This window comes from Galeopterus variegatus, unplaced genomic scaffold, assembly GCF_000696425.1.
Source record: "Galeopterus variegatus unplaced genomic scaffold, G_variegatus-3.0.2 Scaffold2396, whole genome shotgun sequence".
Lineage (NCBI taxonomy): Eukaryota > Metazoa > Chordata > Mammalia > Dermoptera > Cynocephalidae > Galeopterus > Galeopterus variegatus.
This window is the reverse complement of record NW_007728507.1, coordinates 70932-90125: the sequence shown is the minus strand read 5'-3', so window position 1 is coordinate 90125 and position 19194 is coordinate 70932. Positions and strand designations below refer to the sequence as shown.

Sequence of the window (19194 nt, the reverse complement as noted above, 5' to 3'; positions counted from 1 at the left end):
CACCCCTTTCCACATCTCAGCAACCTGTCAGCGACCCATTCAATTCAAAGCTGCTCTCCCTCCAGCTCAGTGGGGTGGGGGAACAATCTGTTTCTTTCACCCATTCTGTACATCCTGTGTCTCTTCTAGGATTGGAATGGGAGAGGGCATATTAAAGGAAGAAAGACTAAACTTATGTGATTAATGTGGCATCAGTGCGTTCTACCAAGACAATCGTTTAAATGTTAACTATTGTGTGGGGATTGGGGTTCTCTGGAGCTCTCTATGGAAAATTTTGCACTAATTGACTTGGTTGCCTCCTTGTGATACACAGGCCACACTGCCCCCAGAGCTCCTCAGCTCCTGACCTTGACAATGTATCTACAGTCTCTAGCGCCAGCATGCCTCACCCTAGCAGGCAGCCCTCCTGGAAGAGGTCCCAACAAACCCTCAAGACTGTTTACCTTTCAAGGAACCCACGGGAGACTCATTCATATTTGTCCTGCCAGACAGTGCAAGTATAGCCAACTAGTACATGACTCTTCTCTCCTTGTCCTGCCACAGCCAGCCCGACTCTGACTTCTCCATGTGAGAAGTAAGCTCCCAGTCCTCATGAGTGATTCAGGTTATATTCTCCCAAGAATCCTCCACCCCAGTGGCCATAAGGAGAGGTGTGTATAAGTTTCTGAGCTTAGCAAGTCTCTAGCTAGAGAATGTAACGCTGAATGAATGTAATGTCCCTCCTTCTAATGGGAACACAAAATGTATACAAGTGGTTCTGTTGGAGCCTTCCTGACTTGATTTACGATGAAGGGAAAAGCACTGCTCCTTTGCTTTGCAAGAAGTTCTCTCTATTCCTAAAGATATCGGTCAATGAATCTTTCATTTCTAATCACCTATACAATAGAAAGAATGATAGTCTCTGGATCAGCTTTACTGTCTGAGAGTAAATCCTATGTGGATATATCTAGCACCATTATTTAGAATGTATTGGTACCTGTTGTCTCTTGTCCTTAGTTTTGGTGTGTTATCCAAAGATGGTTAAGATCCTCTTTCTCATGCAGGTACGCTTGTAAAGTGTGAATTGTTCTTTTGTGTGCTTTCTTTTCCTTTTTCCTTTTTTTTTTTTTTTGGCAGCTGGCCAGAACAGAGATCCAAGCCCCTTGGTGTTAAACACCATGCTCTAACCAACTGAACTAACCAGCCAGCCCTTGTGTGTTTTATTTATATAGAGAGTATTGTCTACAAATCTTGTCTTATTTCTTACTTTTTTTTTAATTACTCAACTGTGTTTTAAATATGTATCCATGTATAAATCAGGACCCAGTCAGGAAAATAGAAAACACACTATTTCAAGAAGAGGCATTTAATATATAGAATTGATTACAAGTATTAGAAGGTTGAAAGAGTAGGAGGAAGATGCTGACATAAACAAAATTAATAACTACAGAAATCAGTTAACATCCCAAAGCCTGGGAAAACAAAAGGGAAGAGGTAGTGTGATTACCAGAGAGTAAGAACTTAGAGTAGGGTCCTCCTTTGACTGATGCTGAGACTTTTGTGGGGGAAGCTCCCTCCACATATGTGGTGCTTGGACCTCTGAGAAAAGGCATGGCGCTGAGGGTGGGGGAAGCAAGAGCTCTGGTTTCTGACTGCCAAGGGGGTAGCTGTTTTGCTGCTAATATTTCTGAGAAGTGTGGCAAAGCTGATGCTGAGTGCAGAACAATCTAGTAGCTGGAGCCAACTGTCTACAGCTGAAGTAATGTGACAGCAACTGGAAAACAGTAATGAAGTCTCTTCCAATCTTTCATTTTCACTTTCTCTTTAGAGCTTCTCATTGGGAGAACCTAACAGGAAACCAGTTGGCAGTAGATTCTGGGAAATATAGTTTGCAGACTTGTACCCACAGCAACGCAACTAAGTGTGTGTTTGCATTGCAGGGTGAGACAGAGAGAGGCTAGGAGCTGAAAGAAAATAGGTAAATAACCAGTATAATCCATATAGCTACTCATATATCTAGTTTGTTGCTTCTGTCAGCTGGGAGTATTACATAGTATGCACTCACCATAGTGAACTTATCCATTCACCTGGTTGCTTCAAATTCTTTGCTGCCTGTGGAAATTAAAATCCTTGAAGCTAGGGTTCTAAAATAAGTTCCACTGATTACATTCACTCATTTTAATTTTGGGAGGTAAGGGTTGTTTTCCTGCTGGAAGCAGTTTTATGTAGATGTTGGGCTTTCTGCAGCAGTATTCCAGCTTCGAAAACCTGCAGCATTTCCATTGAAGCTAATAAGGATGCCTAATGTAATGACTAAAGTTCAACACAGGACTGGAAGTTCAACTGGTAAAACTACTCTGTAACAGTCCAAGTTTCAATAAACTAGTTAAGAACATAAACTATTGGGAGGATGTATTGGTTCATTTCTGTTATAACAAAATACCTGAAGCTGGGTAATTTATAAAGAAAGAAAATTTATTTCTTACATTTTTGGAGGCTGGGAAGTCCATGGTCCAGGGAACACATCTGGTGAGGGCCTTTTTTCTGGTGGTGACTCTCTGTAGTGGCGCAGGGTATCACACAGCAGGAATGGGCTGAGCAAGAGAGCTAAACTGCTTACTCACTACTTATAGAGCCATTAGAACCACACCCATGACCACCCATTAACATCAACACAATACTTCATGAACAGATCGATCCATTCACTAGAACACTGTCCTCACGATCTGATCACCTCCTAAAGGCCCCCCTTTCAGATTGCCGTAATAGGATTTACCAACTTCTTAACATTGTTACAATGGAGATTAAGTTTCCAACAGATGAAATTTTGGGGATCACATTTGACCCATAGCAAAGGATAACAGTAAGTAATTCACAGAACTAATAAGTCCAGGGAATGAGGCTGAGAAAACAAATGGGAACCGAGAAAGGATGAACAACTGCAAAAAAACAAGGTCATGAGCTGACTGGTTAGCTCAGTCGGTTAGAATGTAGTGCTGATAACACCAAGAGTGTGGTGCTGATGACACTAAGATTCAAGGTTTGATCCCTCTACCAGTCACCAAGGGGAAAAAAAACAACTAAGGTCACATTTAAGAGTCAGACTTGTTAGGATGGGACTGCTGCTGGACTTTTTTTGTTGCTCTTGTTGGTACATAGAATGATGCTGCGAATTGAGTTAATCCTCTAAATTCATGACATTATATTAGGATTGGCCCATGAAAGGGCCTTCTGGTCCATGTTAATTTGTTCCCTTCATTCTTGATTTGCACTTCAGTTCTTCTTGTGCCCCCCACAATGTGTTTGTTATAGGAGGAGTCATCAAAAAGTTCATGGTAAGATTTGTATCATCTTTTCTATTTTTTGATGAACTTTTTGAAGTACTCGTGTATGTCCCTACACACATGTATCTTTGGCAGAATATATGGTGGGTTTGGTGTATGTAGTGGCAGACTTTCCTAGGAAGATTTTTTCTTCCTACGAAATCAGCTGGACTATATTTCCCAGCCTTCCTTATAGTTCAGTGTGGCCATGTATTGAATCTAGCCAATTGGATGGTAGTGAAACTAATGTGTGTTACTAACAGACTTGGGTTCTTTAATTTTCCTATGAATAGTTCCCCACATTATTTACACTTTGGCCAACTAATGCATTTGAACATATGACCTTGAAAGCTACATGGTGAAGATCATGGAGCCAAAAGGAGGAAGGAGCTCAGATCCTGAACATCACTTAGATAAAAGACACCCACCAATTAGGAATACTTGGTTTGGACTTCATGTGAATAAGTAAACTTCTATCTTTTAGAGCAATTATACACTTAAGGGTTTGCTGTTACAGCAACTAACAATTTTTTTAAAAAATCTCTTTTAATTGAACACATTAGAAAAGTAAACAAAACATACACCAATATAGAAAAGTAAACAAAACAAGAATGTTTAGCCCAGTGTTTTATCACAAATCCAACACCAATGGAAAACATCACCCAGATTAAGAAACAAAATGCTCTTAGCTCCCCAAAACCTCTTTTATGCCACCCCCCAAACATTAGCAATTTTGTCCACTTGATCTCACGAAGTTATCACTATCCTGACTTTAATGACACTAATTTCCTTGCTTTTCTTTATTAAGCATCCATGCCTAAATAGTATTTCTGTTTGTCTAGTTTCTTTCACTCAATATTAGGTTTATAGGATTCATCCATGTTGTCAAATGCAGCTGTACTTCATTCATTTTTATTACTGTAGAATATTTTATTCTGTGAATAAACCACAATTTATTGATTGAGTCAACTGTTGATGTACATTTGAGTTTTATATCAATTGGAATGGGGTGGGTCATGCTGCAGGAAATCAAAACCCAAAATACTAGTGTCTTAAGCCAACACAAGATAATTTTTTACTATTGCTATAGGTTGGCAAGGATTCAAGCTAATGGAAACTCCATCTAAACACATGCTTCCATAATCACTGAGACAAGAAAAGGGAACAAGACAAATCACCCTCTGGCACTAAAAGCTTCAGCCCAGAAGTGACAAAAGTGCTTTCTGCTCCTATGTAATTGACCAAAACCAGTTTTGTTTCCCTGTATAGCTGCATAGATGTTTTATAAAAGTACACTCCTAACATGTACCCAGAAGGAAGAGAAACAGAATATTTGTGAACTGCTTAATGACTACCACAAGTTGTTTTGGATTTGTGGTTCCTACAAATAATGCTGCTATGAACAATCTTGCAAATGTCTCTTCTGTGTGTATAGTCATTCCTGCTGGGAATTTAACTAGGAGTAGAATTGTTTGGTTATAAAGCCTGTATATCCTCAACTTTAACAGACAATGCCAAACTGTTTCCAAATTTTTAAATTTTCACTCTTCATCAGGAATATAAGAATTCTTAATCCACATGAAAATTCCCTTAACTTCATTTCTTTGTCATCATGTGGTATTTTCCCTAATTCTGGTATATGTGTAATGGTGATTGACCTTTTCATGTGTCTATCGGCTGTTTGGAAATCTTTTTCCATAAAGTGCCTATTTGGGGCTCACTGGTTAGCTCAGTTGGTTACAGCACGGTGCTGGTAACACCAAGGTCAAGGGTTCAGATCCCCATACTGGCCAGCTGCCAAAATAAAGTGCCTATTCAAGTCTCTTGCCTATTTTTCTATTGGGTTACCGTTTTCTCATTGATTTTTGTAGATGTATATGTGTGTACACATATGCATAAATATACATACACATATGCACACATATATATTACTGGATATAACCCGTTTTGGTTATGTGTTGCATCTGTCTTCTCCTACTCTGTGGTTTTGCTGTTTTACTTTCTTAATGGGTGTTTATTGATGAACAGCTAGAAATTTAAAAGGATAGGTACAAAATTTCCATTTGGTTCTTCCTTAAAAGAAAACCCCAGGAGCAAAAGGACTGCAGAGAAGATGAGTCCAAAAATCTGAGCATAAACTCTGCCCAAATCCTTGGCCAGTGACTAAACTATGTAAGTGCAGGTGAGATGCTCAGAGGCCAGGCTAAAAAAGCAGCTGCTGGAAGCTGAAAGAACTAAGCAGAGATATCGACTGTTGCACACCACAGGAAATACAAAATTTGCAATTTAATGTCATCCCTCTTCCCTAAAATGTCCACTTAACAACACCAACAACAAATCTTCAGACCATAACAGTGAAAACCTACTAGAATATATTATCCACAATATCCAGTTTTTAACAAAAATTACCAGACATAAAAATAAACAGGACATTATGACTCATGGTCAGAATAAAAGATAATCAATAGAAATAAACTGCAGTGAGCTCAGATGTTGGATTTAGCAGTTAAATATTTCAAAGTAGCTATTATTAATATGTTAAAACAATTAAAGGAATATATGGTCTCAATGAATACACAGATAGGGAACCTTACAAGAGACACAGAAACTACAGAAGAGGAACTGTTGCTTTGTGTTGCTTTGCCCCCCACAGATTTGTCACCCCTCTTCCCCTGGGTGATGGAGACACAAAGGATTACTCAAAGCCCATCTTTTCCAAGCAGCGAGAGACCCCGAAGTGGTTAATTTCCCACCGGAACCCTCAAGCAAGAGGCAACGCTTCCTTGGGAAATTAACCACAAATTGGGGTTCTCTTCTCACATTTATTTTCCAGACCACGAAGTTACAGGAAGAGAACATAGGTGGGGTTATAGTTTAACAATATAGGCTGGTAACTTTCAGTGAAACAAGCCAGATGACATTCCAGTAAGGCTATCAACAAAAGCTTGATCTTAGCAAACATTCCTTCTCCCTCTAGCAGTGTTCCAGCAACTTAGATATCAATCAGTAACTAATCTGTCTTTGAGCCAGCAACCTTGCTGTGCCATAATTCTTATCTTGCAACAGAGACTCAATAGCCTGGGCAAAATTTTCAGTCCTCCGCAAGGTCAATATTTGAAACTGCAAGACTTTGGAAGACCAGGCCCTGTGAAGTACATATGCTTTATAGTATATTCCACAAGGAACCAAATGGAAATTCTAGAACTGAAATATATAAATAAAATAACAGGAAAAATTCAATATATGGACTCAACAACAAGTTGGAGATGGCAGAAATAAGAATCAGTGAACTTGAAGAGATGAATAGAAATTTTTCAACCCAAAGAAGAAATAGAAAAAGGGTGAAGAAAAATGAGAGCCTTGGAAAACTTTGAGGCAATGTTAATTGGTCCAACATATGTATATGGAGTCCTAGAAGGAAAGGAGAGAAAGAAAGGGACAGGAAAATATTTGAAGATATAATGGCTATAATATCAACATTCTTGAAAAACATGAACTTGAAGATCCAAGAATCTATGAATACCAAGCGAGATAAATACAAAGATCTACATCTACGAATATCATAATCAAATTGCTGAGAGCCAAAAGTAAGAAAATATTGAAAATATAAAGACACATATACAGAGAACAAGGATATGATTAAAAGCAGACTTCTCATCCAAAACAATGGAAGACAGATGACATTGGAATGACATGTTCAAAGTGCTTAAAAAGGAAAAAAAGTCAAACAAGAGTTCTATATCCAGGCAGTTTAGTTCCCTGGACTCAAACTGTAAGTGAAAGCAAAATGAAGACACTTTGATGGGGGAAAAAAACAAGGAATTTATTGCTAATATATCTGCATTACAAAAAATTAAGTTCTTTGGACTAAGGAAAAATGATACCAGATGGTAACTCAGATCCACAGAAAAAAACAAAGAGCACCAGTTTGAGCAAGAATTCTGCTAAGTCATTTCAGGGAAAATCTCCCACCCTTGGTATCTGACTACCCTCTGAAATCTTATTACCCTGGCTTGCCTTCAGCAATAATTCTATCAAGTCAGGTTAGCCAGAAACCCCTTAACCCTGATATTTCCTCTTTGTAATTTTCCATCCACTGACCCCTACCCTCTCTTTGGTTATAAATGCCCACTTGTCATTTTTTGAGTCAGAGTTGAGTCCAATCTCTCTCCACCAGTGGAAGACTACATTGCAGTGGTCCTTAAACCTATTGTTATGGCTCCCTTTGAATAAAGTCTGCCTTGCCATTTTTAACAAATGTTTTTTTTTCTTTAACAACACATAGAAGGAAAGAAAGAAACAGAAGCAAAAAATTAAAAATAAAAATGAAACAAATAGAAAATAAATAGCAAAATGGCAGACCTAAATACAACCAAAACATTAAATTTAAAGGAACTAAACACTCCAATTAAAAGCAGAGATTGAGCTGGTTGGTTTGCTCACTTGAGAGAACACGGTGTTGATAACACCAAGTCAAGGGTTCAGATCCCTTTACCAGCCAGCCACCAAAAAAATAAAAAGATATTGGGCCGGCCCGGTGGCGCACTGGATAGTGCGCCACTTGGGAAGTGCGGCGGCGCTCCCGCCCGAGGGTTCAGATCCCACATACAGACCGGTTCCCGCTCACTGGCTGAGCGAGGCGCGGGGGCGACACCGAGGGTTGCGATCCCGTTGCCGGTCCCCAGTCCGGTACGGGGGCAACAATGAGGGTTGCGATCTGTTGCTGGACATGGAAAAAGACAAAAAGACAAAAAATAAATAAATAAATAAAAATAAAAAATAAAAAAAATAAAAAGATATTGGGCCGGCCCGGTGGCGCACTGGATAGTGCGCCACTTGGGAAGTGCGGCGGCGCTCCCGCCCGAGGGTTCAGATCCCACATACAGACCGGTTCCCGCTCACTGGCTGAGCGAGGCGCGGGGGCGACACCGAGGGTTGCGATCCCGTTGCCGGTCCCCAGTCCGGTACGGGGGCAACAATGAGGGTTGCGATCTGTTGCTGGACATGGAAAAAGACAAAAAGACAAAAAATAAATAAATAAATAAAAATAAAAAATAAAAAAAATAAAAAGATATTTTGTGAAACTGATAAAAATGAAAGACCCAACTATATGCTTATACAAGAGACTTTAAATACAAAGATAGAGACAAGACTTCTGGACTAGATATACTTTTCCCTGTTCCTCCTGCTAGTACATGTTATGTGTATTTAGATTAACATATGGTGTATTCTCTGGGTTTTCTCTTTTTCTTCATATATCTCAGACTTGGAGCTAAGAAGCCAACAACCCAGAAATGCAACAGATGCAGACAAAAAAGCAAGAAAACAAACAAAACAGCCAAAGCCTGCACTCCAAAAAAAGCAGGAAAGGATCAGCCTAGAAAAACAAAAGCAAACTGTGTGTGTGTGGTGTGTGTGTGTACTTCAAAAAGTTTGTGGAAAAACAGACTTAAAAGATAATATGAATCCTTCCATGAACTCTTTGAAGACCCTCACGTACATACACATTAGATAACCATTCTACTCCAGCCAGTCACCATAGGAAAACTTAAGATTGCACCTCCACCCATTCCAGGAAAGCCGAGAAGGTAGCATAGACTTCCACCCTCATGAGGCTTTAAAGAGGTGTCTCAACATCCACCTCTGAGGTGGTGTCAGAGAAAGTCAAGTAAGGATCCAGGACTTTGAAAATCTGCTGGCCAGTAACGAGCTTCCCCCAACATGGGGTCAGTGGAGACCACATAGGGAGCTTTCACCCTTACCCAGTAGAAAAAAGGGGCCCCTCCCTCTCTCCACTTGGATAATGTCAAAGGAGGTCTTAAAAAGTGTCAGGTCTTTCACCATCACCCAGCAGTAATAAGACCACCACTACCATGGTATCAGTGGAGATCGTGTGGAGAATGAGACCAGAACTTTCACCTCCACCCAGAAGTAATAAGGAGTCATCTTCCTCAGGTTAAACAGAGGCTGAGTTGGGAACCTGGACTTCTGTTTCCATCTGGCAGTAATCTAAGCAGCATCCTCCCTTCTCCTGCTGAAGTGGATCAAAGAAAGCCATCTAAAACAGAAGGCTTAAATATGATCCAGGGTCTCATAATGTGAAAATATTGAAATTGCAATTGAAAAATCACTCATACCAAGATCTAGGAAGATTTCAACAGATGAAAAATGACAATTAATAGATCACAAAACCAAGATGACAGAGATATTAAAATTATTTGACAAAAATTTTATTTTTATTTTGGCAGCTGGCTGCTATGGGGATCCAAATCCTAGAATTTGGTGTTGCAAGACCACACTCTAACTAACTGAATTAACCAGCCAGCCGTATCTAACAAAGATTTTAAACAGCCATGGACAAAATGCTTCACCAAGCAATTCCAAATACACTTCAAAACACATGTGAAAAAGTAGAAAGCCTTAGTGAAGAAATGATGATATAAGAAAGAAGCAAATGGAAATTTTGGAACTGAAAAAATACAATAACCAAAATAAAAAGCTCAGTGGGTGGCTCAACAGGAGAACAGAGGGGACCGAGGAGAGAATCAGTGAACTGGAAGATAGAACAATACAAATTACTGTTCTGAATTATAGAGAGAAACTAGATAAAGAAATTGACAGAGCTGCAGGAACCAGTGGGACTATAACAAAAGATAGAACATTGTGTTATCAAAGCCCTGAAAGAAGATGAGGGCGGGGCTAAGAAAACACTCCAGGAAAAATGGGGCTGGCCAGTTGGCTCAATTGGTTAGAGTGGAGCCTTGTAACACCAAGGTCAAGGGTTCAGATCCCCATACTGGCCAGCTGTCAATAAAAAAAAAAAGGCTGAAAATAACCCAAATTTGGTTAAAAGCATAAACCAATGGGTTCAGGAAGCAGAGTGAGCCCCAAACAGGATAAATATGAAGAAATTCATAACAAAATACACCATAAGTAGGTTTCTAAAAACTAAAGATAATGAAAACATATTGAAAGCGACTAAATCAAAATGACACCTTACCTGCACGGGAAAAACAATTTGAACAACAGCACATTTCTCCTAGAAAACCATGGAGGCTATAGAAAAGTGGCACTATATTTTTCAGGTTTGAAAGGAAAGAACTGTCAGCCCAGAATTTTATACAAAGTGAAAAAATATCTTTCAGGAATGAAAGGGAAATTTGGAAATTCTCAGATGAAGGAAAACTAGGAGATTTGTCACCAGCAGGCCTACCCTAAAAGAATGGCTAAAAGAAGTTCTCCAAACAGAAAGGAAATGATAGAAGAAGAAATCTTAGAATGTCAAGAAAGAAGAGCTTGGTAAACAAAAATATGTGTAAATATAACTAATTTTTCCTATACCTCTTGAGTTTTCTGAATTGTGTTTGATAGAGAAAAATTATAACACTGTCTGATGTGGTTCTAAATGTATGTAGGCTGGCATTTAGCTCAGTTGGTCAAAGTACAGTGCTATAATACAAAGGTCGAGGGTTTGGATCCCCATACCAGTCAGCCACCCAAATAAATAAATAAATAAAATTAAAAAGTCAAAAATAAAATAAAAAGATTAAGAAAAATCCCAGTGTGTTTGGAGAGCAGCCAGAAAATTTTTTAAAAAGCTAAACAATATACTTCTAAATATTCTATGGTAAAAGGGAAGTCACAAGGAAAATTTAAAAAACACTTTGAATGATCACAGCTTAACAAGAATAGAAAAGAAAAAGAAAAAAAGTACATTGAATGGAATGAAAATTAAAATGTAACATATCAAAAGCTATGAGACACAGCTAAAGCAGTGCTGAGAGGGAAATTTATAGCACTAAATGCAAACGTTGGAAAAGAGATAAAGTCTCAAAACAATTATCAAAACTCCTACCTAAATAACGTAGGAAAAAAGGCAAAATAAATCCAAAGCAAGCAAAAGGAAGGAAATAAGAAAGATAAGAGCGAAATTTATGACCATTAGAAACAGGAAAAGAGTAGTGCAAGCCAATGAAACATAGGGCCGATTCTTTGAAAAGATTAGTAAAATTGCAAACCCTTAGAAAGCCTGACCAAAAAAAAAGACACAAATTATTAATATCAGGAATGAAAAGTGAATATCACTACAGGCTGTACAGACATTAAAAAAGATAATAAAGGAATACTGCAAACAACTCTTCTTATATATTTGACAGCTTACATAAAATGAAACAATTTTTAAAAACCCAAACTTCCACAAGTTATGAAATACGAAATAAATACTTTAAATAGTCCTGTAACAATTAAGGAAATTAAATTTTAAATTTAAAAATTCCAAAGGAAAAAAAATCTCTAGTCCTCAGTAGTTTCATTGGGGAATTCTACCAAATGTTGAGAGAAGAAATAACACCAATTCTAAACAATCTTTTTCAGAAAACAGAAGAGAAGGGAACACTTACCAATTCGTTTTATGAAGCTAATATTATTCTGATACCAGGACCAGAAAGAAATGGTATAAAAAAGATAACTACAGACCAATATTTCTCATGAGTATAGACACAAAAATCCTTAACAAAATAGCAAATAGAATCCAGCAATATATAAAAAAGAGTCATACACCATGGCCAAGTGGAATTTATTCAATTGTAGAAAGTCAATGAATGTAGTCCACCATATTTAATAGCTAACGAAGAAAAATCAGATAATTATATCAATAGATGCAGAAAAAAGCATTTAACAAAACCCAATAGTCATTCATAATAAAAACTCTCAGAAAACTAAAAATAGAGAGGAATTTCCTCAACTTCATAAAGAACATCTATAAAAACTCCATAGCTGTCATATTTAATGGTGAAAAACTGAATGCTTCCCCACTAAGATTGAAAAGAAGGCAAGGATTTCCACTCTCACCACTCTTATTCAATATAGTGCTAGAAGTTCTAGCCAGTGAAATAAAGCAAGGAAAGGAAATAAAATGTATACAGATCAGAAAGGAAGAATTAAATTATCCCTATTTTCAGATGACATGTTTGTCTACTTTGAAAATCCCGAGGAATCTACAAAAAAATTCCTAGAACTGATAAGGGAATTCAAAAAGATTGAAAGACATGAACCTACAAAAATGAATTATATTTCCATATACTATAAATGAACACATAGACACAAATTAAAAATAAAATACCATTTACACTTAATCAAAAGGAAATTAAATACTTGTAAGTCTAACAAAGCGTGTATAGGACCTTCTATGGTGAAAACTACACAATACTGATGAAAGAAATCAAAGATCTAAATAAATGGAAAGATATAACATGTTCATGAATTGCAAAACTCAACACAGTAAAGATGTCAATTGTCCCCACATCCATAAAAAAAAGGCTAACACAACTCCAATCATAATTTCAGCAATATTTTTTGTAGACATAGACAAGATTATTCTAAAATTTATATGGAAAGGCAAAGGAACTAGAATAGCTAAGGCAGTTTTGAAAAAGAATAAAATAGGAGGAATCAGTCTATCCAATTTTAAGACTTACTATATAGCTGCAGTAATCAAGATTGTACTATTGGTGGAGGGAGGGATAGATAAATAAATCAATAGAATAGAATAGAGAACCCAGAAATAAACCCACACAAATATGTCCAACTGATTCTTTTTTTTTTTTTTAATGAGTAAGTTTTAATACAAACTAGCAAATTTTCTGGTTGAATGGTTGATTCCACTTTAAATATATAATGAAGCTCCTGTCTATACCAGTAGTAACCAATTAATGGCCTGAACTGTTAACACTCCTTCCAACTGAGATAGTCTTAAGTGTTGACAATTCCTCTTTATAAATTCTTGAAATATAAGTTATTTCCCACGGCCATAGTTGCACTTAGGATACAACATAAAGTCTTTAATTTGACCCCCATACCCTGACCCCTTCCTACCTCTTTGCCTTCATCAGCACTTTCTAGCCCCTTCTCCACTGTTCCTCTAAGGTGAGCTTTCCCACTCTAGGGCCTATATGTCCATTCAGCCTTAAGATTCAACATAAATGTGATATTTTTCAGAGAAGCTTTTTCTGACTTCCCCTTCTAGTCTAAATTAGACTTCTCTTGTCATACTTTCTCATGGCATCTTCTTATCTTTCCTTGGAGCACTTATTCCAATATAAAATCACATATTTATTTCGATATTTGTTCCCTAGTATAAGACCCAGGAGGCCAGGAGCTTTTTCTCTAGTTTTCACTGCTGACTCCAGAGTGACAAATATTGCCAAGCATGCAGAAGGCTCTTGAATGGCACTGTGGCAAGTGCTGGGAATGCAAAGCTAACTTTACTCTAAGCGCTGGTCTCAAAGAGCTCACAGACACTCCATGAGAAAAAAACATGATCAGGTATTACCTGGAATCATTCTGTAGCTCAAAGAGATTTTTTTTAAAGAATGGCTCTTAAAACCAACTGATTCTTTTTTTTTTTTAAAGATGATCGGTAAGGGGATCTTAACCCTTAACTTGGTGTTGTCAGCACCACGCTCTCCCAAGTGAGCTAACCGGCCATCCCTATATAGGGATCCAAACCCATGGCCTTGGTGTTGTCAGCACCACACTTTCCTAAGTGAGCCACAGGCCGGCCCTAGACCAACTGATTCTTGATGAAGGTGCAAAACAAATTCAACAAAGGAATGATAACCTTTGCTATCTTTACAATAAATGGAGCTGGAGAAATTGGACATTCATAGGTTTAAAAAATGAATCTTAAAAATTAACTCAAAATGGATCATGGACTTAAGTGTAAAATCGTAATTGTAAAATCATAAAATCTTTAGAAAAGAAACAGGAGAAAATTTTAGATATCTAGAGTTAGGCAAAGGGTTGTTAAACTTGACACCAAAAGCACAGTTCATAAAAGGAAAAATTGATAAATCGGACTTTATCAAAATAAGCAAATTTGCTCTACGAAAGTCCCTATTAAGAAGATGAAAAGGAAACTACAGACTGGGAGAAATACTTGCAAACCACATATCTGATGGAAGACTAGTATCTAGAATATATAAAAAAACTCCCAAAACTCAACAGTAAAAAGGCAAACCCAATTAGAGCATGGGCAGTTTCTTGAAAATCTAAGCATGCAGCTACCATATGATCCAGCAATTGTACTTCTGGGCATTTATCCCAGATACATGAAGACTTATGTTAACACAAAAACCAGTACATGAATGTTTATATCAGCGTTATTTGGAATAGCCAAAAACTGGAAACAACCTTGATGTCTTTCAATGGGTGAGTAGTTAAACAAACTTTGGTACATCCATACCATGGAATTCTACCCAGAAGTCAAAAGGAATGGACTATTTACACATGCGACAACCTGATGAATCTTCAGTCTATTATGCTGTGTGGAAAAAAGTCAATCCAAAAGGTTACATACTGTATGATTCCATTTATATAACTTCTTGGAATGACAAAATTATAGAAATGGAGAACAGATTAATGATTTCCAGGGGTTACAGAGGGGGCAGAATAGAAGGGAGATGAGTGTGGCTATGACATGGAGAATCCTTGTGGTGATGGGAATGTTCTGTATTTTGACTGTATTAATGTCAATATTCTGGGGTTTTTTTTTTTTCCTATATAAAGATGACCGGTAAGGGGATCTCAACCCCTGGCTTGGTGTTGTCAGCACCACGCTCAGCCAGTGAGCAAACCGGCCATCCCTGTATAGGATCTGAACCCGTGGCCTTGGTGTTATCAGCACCGCACTCTCCCGAGTGAGCCACGGGCCAGCCTAATATTCTGGTTTTGATATTATACTATAGTACTACAAGATGTTACCAATGGGGGGAGCTTGGTAAAGGCTACATGAGATCTCTTGTATTATTTCTTATGACTGCATGTAAATCTAAAATTATCTCAAAATAAAAAAATTTAAAATATAATAGAAATGAACACATATTAAAAACAAATAGGTTGAAAGTAAAAGGATAGAAAATATATATCATGCAAACAATAAGCATAAAAAAGCTGTTATATATCTATAATATGAAATAACATGGATTTAACACAAGGATTATTACCTGAGATAAAGAAGTGTGTTTTACAATCATAAAATGGTCAATACATCAGGAAGCTATAAAAATTAAAAATATATGTGTGCAATACATGAAGCAAAGCCTGACAGGAAACAAAGGGAGGAAAAGGCAAATCCAGAATCATAGTTGAAGATTTTAACACATCTCTTAGTAGCTGATAGAACTAGAACAGAAAAAAGTTAGAAAGGATGTAGATCAGAATATCACTTTTAACCAGCTTACTATCATTGATATTTACAGAATACTACACCTAACTACTGCAGAATGCATTTTTTTTTCAAGTGTACATAAAACATACAGCAAGATAAAACATATGCTGGGCCATAATAAAATGTCAATTGATTTCAAAATATAGAAATCTTTCAGAGTATGTTCCCTGACCACGGTGGGATTAATTAGGAATTAATAACAATCAGATATCTAGAAAAGTCTCAAGCATTTGAAAATCATAAAAATACTCTTCTAAAGAATGCATCAGGGGCTGGCCGGTTGCTCAGTTCACTAGAGCATGTGCCATTCACCAAGGTCCAAGGTTTGACCCCTGTACTGGCCAGCTGCAAAAAATAAAATAAAATAATAAAATTAAAACAAGTGCATTGTAAAATTGGGATACATCATATGAGTATATATATAAAAAAAGGAGGCTGGCCGGTTAGTTCAGTTGGTTAGAGCCCAGTGTTATAACACCAAGGTCAAGGGTTAGTATCCCCGTACTGGCCAGCCTGATCTCCCCCCAAAAAAGAATGGATCAGACAAATCACAAATAAAACTAGAAACTTTTTAAAACTGAAATAATGAAAAGATAATATATCAATAGTCGTGAGATACAACTCAAGCAGTCGTTTGAGAGAAATTTATAGCTTTTAGGGCTGGCCTGTGGCTCACTTGGGAGAGCGTGGTGCTGACAACATCAAGTCAAGGGTTAAGATCCCCTTACCGGTCATCTTTTTAAAAAAAAAAGAAAGAAAGAAAAGAAATGTAGAGCTTTAAATGCTTATATAGAAAATAAGAAACACTTAAAATCAATAATCTAAGTTTCCACATGGAGAAACTAGAAAAAGAGAAAGTTAAAACAAAAATAAGTGAAAGAAAGGAAATTAAAAAGATAAGAGTTGAAAGCAAGGAAGTAGAAACTAGAGAAACAGTAGTGAAGATCAATGAAACCAAAAGCTAATTCTTTGAAAGGATCAATAAAATTGAGTAGTCTTCTAGTAAGACTGATTAAGAAGAAAAAAAAAAAGAAAAAGAAAAAACCAATAATATCAATGAAAGAGGGGACATTCATATAGATCTTACAGATATTAAAAGGGTAATAAGGGGAGATTATGAACAACTTACCCTAGTAAATTCAACAACTTGGACATCATCTAAAATGGAATTTTTGAAATTGCCACAACTGACTCAGAAAGAAGTAGAAAACCTGATAGCCTTATATGTACTAAAGAAACAGAAATTGTAATTAAAAACCTTCCCCCCCAAACCAAAACTAAACAAAAAACTCCAATCCCTCATGGCTTTACAGGCAAATTCTACCAACCATTTAAGGAGGAAAGAAATAATATCAATCCTACAAACTATTTCAGAAAGTGGAGTAGGAGAGAACACTTACCAACTCATCTTGTGTGTGACCCTCTGACACATCAACTTGGGAGTGGACTTACTAGAACATAACATATTTAATTTTGCTAAATTCTGTCAGATTGCTCCCCAGAATAGCTACACCATATACCCACTCACCAACTGTGCATTAGGATTGATTTCCACTATCTCAACATTTGGTATGGGAGAGGCAATAAAATACTGTAGAGATAGTGGATTCTGGAAACAAATGCCTGGGTCCAAAAACTGGCTCTACCATTTTCTGACTGTGTGACCTTGGATGATTTACTGAATCTGTGTCTGTTTCCTCATCTGCAAAATGGAATAATAATAGTATTTATTATAGATACGAGGGCTTTGTAGGCAATGGTGGATGAAACTGGCACTTTTTTTTTTCTACTTCGGACATTTTCCCATTTATCCTATCAAATTAGACTGTAAAGTTGCAAAAATAAGTGAGTTTCCAGTGAGCTATAGAGCACTAGTCAATGAGATTTTTGGTCTTTGGATTATTAGTGTATGTAGTGTGCAGAGCAGGATCACAAATTTCTTCACAAATTTGTGTGTGGGTCTTTGGATTATTAGTGTATGTAGTGTGCAGAGCAGGATCACAAATTTCTTCACAAATTTCTTCACAAATTTGTGTGTGTAGTCTATGGCCATACCACCCTGAACGCGCCCGATCTCGTCTGATCTCGGAAGCTAAGCAGGGTCGGGCCTGGTTAGTACTTGGATGGGAGACAAATTTGTGTGTGTAAATAAAATTTAGCTCCTTTCTCAATTACTGATCTTTCTCACAAATTTCACTCCTATCCTCCACTCCACTGGAGAGAGGAAGATGCTAGAAAAATATTTAATCTCTATATTTTTATTCTTTGACATAAATGCTCAGAATTTCAAATTTCTCCCATTCCACATTTGCTCGTCTCTAAAATGACATCTGGGTATAGAAGGGAGGCCTTACATGACATTTTGATGTCAGAAGGAAGGGGTCCCCTGATTTATTGGTTCTGGGATGTGCACAAGTTGGAATCCTCTGGGTATGGTTGGCCTGGTTCTATCCCTGGGCATTTGGCCAACATTTGCTTGTGGTCTTGTCTTTTATCGCTGTCAGGGCCTGTGCCCTCCCCGACAATTTGGCCTTCTATCAACAACTCTCTTTGCTGCTGCACACCCCAGGGATTCTCTGCCTCATACTCCTTTGGGCCTAAAGGCACTCTCCTCGGTATCCACACATATAGGGATCAAGAGACATCTCTTCCCAACCATGCCATTCTGCCCTCTTAATGCGCTAGGGACCACAGTGAGTCCATGCTGCAGAACAGTTTCCATCTAGAGTCCTAGCAAGGAAAAGGCAAAAGCCTCTTTGCCCTCGGTACCTCCATCTAATTTATTTACGGCTCCTTCCTCCTCCGAGAGTTCTAAGTCCCAGAGCAAGTTGGTTATGTCATATTCCTTCCTCTCATCTACTCCTTCCTCTATCCCCGTCCATTAGGATGGGAAGAGACATATTTCTTCCCTTTGTCCAGTGTCTTATTTCTTCCTTCCTCTCATTGTTTTGGACTTTCACTTCCTAAGGGGATTTTATCTAGTAGAACTTAATGTGAAATTGTCAAATCTGGAACATTTTTACATGGCAGTCATTGTATTTAGGCTATACTAGTATACGGTATGCATTTTATAATCTCTTATTGACAAAATTTAATAACTTGGCTGCGCATGTTCAAGACTGAATGTCAGACTGGAGAATGGTGTCAATTTTTAGAAAATATTCTATACTAACCAATTTCAGATGGTTTTAAAGATACCTCACTATTGCTCTCTGCTCCCAGTGGAGGATTAATAGTACTGATGGTAAACAAGGACAGAGGGTTCATTTATCCAAAAGGACTTTTTTTTTTCTTTGTGGTGGCCAGTATGGGGATCCAAAAATAAAAGGACTTTTTTTAATACTCTGATAACCTCCTCTTCTAAAGGAACAGCCACACCCCTTATTGACCATGGAAAAGAAAAGGGAAGGGTTTCTGAGGAAATTGGGAGCATTTGCCTCTCTGCTCCGCCTTTCCTTAAAGGACATCACTTGCACCATGGTCACAGGTGAGTTACTGTTTGTGAAATGGCTGTGAAGAGTGATGCTCAATATACTCTTCTGTTCACATTTCCTCCCATCATGTAGCTGGTACCTAGCCATACAGTGAGAGAGCAAATTGTACCTAGCAAGTTTTGGTGCTTGGGGACAAGGAGAGAAGCTCATGTAAACCATACTCCAACCTTGC

At 37.6% G+C, this 19194-nt stretch overlaps 1 protein-coding gene across 3 annotated transcripts in view; it reads left to right on the top strand.

The window, feature by feature from the left end:
* Nucleotides 1-19194, top strand: part of RRP8 (ribosomal RNA processing 8, methyltransferase, homolog (yeast)) — a 48742-nt gene that overhangs the window by 10892 nt on the left and 18656 nt on the right. Inside the window, exon 8 of one of the 3 annotated variants that reach the window (XR_551124.1) lies at nucleotides 314-2381. The exons of the other annotated variants lie outside the window; for them this stretch is intronic. The gene's annotated coding sequence lies outside the window, so the exon portion shown is untranslated. Of the gene's footprint in view, nucleotides 1-313; nucleotides 2382-19194 lie in introns of those variants that run through there. 3 annotated transcript variants of the gene reach the window in all.